Source organism: Nicotiana tabacum, chromosome 14 (assembly GCF_000715075.1).
Source record: "Nicotiana tabacum cultivar K326 chromosome 14, ASM71507v2, whole genome shotgun sequence".
In the NCBI taxonomy this organism is placed as follows: Eukaryota; Viridiplantae; Streptophyta; class Magnoliopsida; order Solanales; family Solanaceae; genus Nicotiana; species Nicotiana tabacum.
Genome location: NC_134093.1, coordinates 35,562,606 through 35,565,068, shown reverse-complemented (window position 1 = coordinate 35,565,068; position 2,463 = coordinate 35,562,606).

Below are 2,463 nucleotides of genomic sequence, written 5' to 3'. Positions count from 1 at the left end.
TGTCGCACAATAACTCACTAAACCAACAAAATATAGGGTGAGTAATATGCTAAAAGTATAGCATTTTGGCTTCACATCACCATCCCACACTTAAACGTTGCTCGTCCTCGAGTCACCACTAATTTCTAGAGCACTTTTATTCTGTTTTAGCACATCTGAAGCACACCATACCTATGACTATGGTTGATAACAATAATTAAACTATAGCGTATGCCTTTAAACTTCCCTTTACTTTATGCCATACTTCAAATCTTTATTCAACAAAAGGACAACATGTTTATAACAATCCTAACCTCACAAACCGACTCAATATCACAATGCATTCATAGCTTGAACACTTAACATCTTAGAGAAATCTAATAACGTCACCTATCCCTTGCAAAATCACGTGCCCTCATAACAAGAACAAGAGAGTAAGTTGAATCCACACATTCGAATCAAATGCTCAAATATATTTTAAGGATTCTCATATATCAAAGAAATTGCTCACTCTCACAAAGAAGTCGCATGCATGCACAAAGTACCATAGGCTTGCCCATTATGTAAACCTCTACTAATGTAGGCTTGCTTGATCTAAAATAAATTAGGACATTTTAGGGTTGTAATGTTGGCTTAAGGACGGGTAGATAAATTTAGGAATAGTGACTAACCCTCCTAAATATTTTAACACATCACATAATTAACTTTAAGAGCGTTTTTCTTCAACCCAACTGCATTTTCACAAACAATATCATCCCCAAAGTATTTTCTCTTTCTTTAAGCACTACTTTAATTCACACCCACTAGCAAGAACAAGATCTTTTTTTTTAGTTTCTGCTAGTGTGTATTATTTTACAAAACAAGTGTACCCTTCTTTCGTTCATTGGTTCCACTCGAAAGCCACCCCACACTTAGTCCTTACTTCTTCTAGCGCTCACTTCACAATTAAAGTTCTTTACGAGGTACAAGGATCAAAATAATATTAATTAAGAATAAATGGGTATAGGCTTGTAGTGTGGTTGCCAAATAAAAGTCTATAGGCTCAAAAGGGTTGACTAAGGATAAAATTTATTTATGGTAGGCATTAAGTTCAAAAAGATCAAAGAAAGCATAAAATCATTTTTCAAACCGATCAAAACCTAAAATTTCGCTTCAACTCAGATGCCGGGCAAGTTCTAGATTCTAATGTAATGACACAAACTATACAATTTCTCACCACACATGGCACACGACTCACCAAGGATGGTTCCATTCCTATTCTCAAACAATTTCAAGTATCCAAAGAGCCACAAAATATTAAGCATCAAGCACAAAATGACACAAGCCAATAAAATGAGATATAGGCGTCAATAAACATGTTATTACATAGCAAGGCATAATAAACATTTTCAAACCATAAGGAATGTACTACACATGCTAGATCCTAAATATACTACTATCAAACTAGTCAAAGGCGCCTAGCATTTCTCATTTTTCTTTTCTTTTATTCTCTAAATTCTATTCTAATCTAAAGACAAAACAAAAATTACTGCCCGGTTCAACTACATCCCGTGGAAAAGAACCGATGCACAAACAAAAACCACAAGGGATTATTACTATCTACAATATATATAAGATGTGTGTGTGTATATATGTATATATATATATATATATATATATATATATATATATATATATATATATATATATATATATATATATAATACTTTTTGTTAGACTTAAGTCCCTCAAGAAAAATGCCTAAAAGATCCATCGTCGGAAAAAGTCCAGTCATTTCATTTTGTTTAAATTATTATTATTTTTTAATTTATTTATTTTTATTTATTTATTTATTTATTTTAAATATTAAATAAGGGGAAATACAAAAATAAAATAAACATTAAACACACAACTAATTAATTTATCTAATATTTACAAATGACAGAGAATACCTTCCACCCCACACTTAGATCATGCATTGTCCTCAATGCATATATAAATTTATAAACATAAAAACATGTAAGGTGGTTGGAAAAAAACTCCTTGAACAGTCATCGTCCTCGCCCTCATTGTCGAAGGCTCCATCTGCACCTGTCTAGTCCTCATCCTCTGCTCCCTCAGCATCAACATCAACATCCTAGTCGGATTGCTCTGGCTCGGCCTCAGAACTTACTGGTGTGTTGACATCCTCATCACCTGGGAGTCGCTGCCCATAACCAAGCCTAACTAGTTGTTGTGCATGATGATTGAGTGGATAATACTCCTCCAAGGTGGCCCTCTCCTCAGTAGTGGCCGACCTTCCCCCTATCATGAGCTGTAAATCCATCATCCCATATAGATGTGCCATAAAGCTGTCATCTCGAGCATTGTGCTCGGCACCTGTCATTGTGGCCATGGCATTCTCCTCTTTAACCCGTATGCTTGTGATGTCTGTTAGTCTGAGGGGTGGAGGAATGACTATATCAAAATCTCGCTCCTTATCTACCTCTTCTTTGCACAAGTACT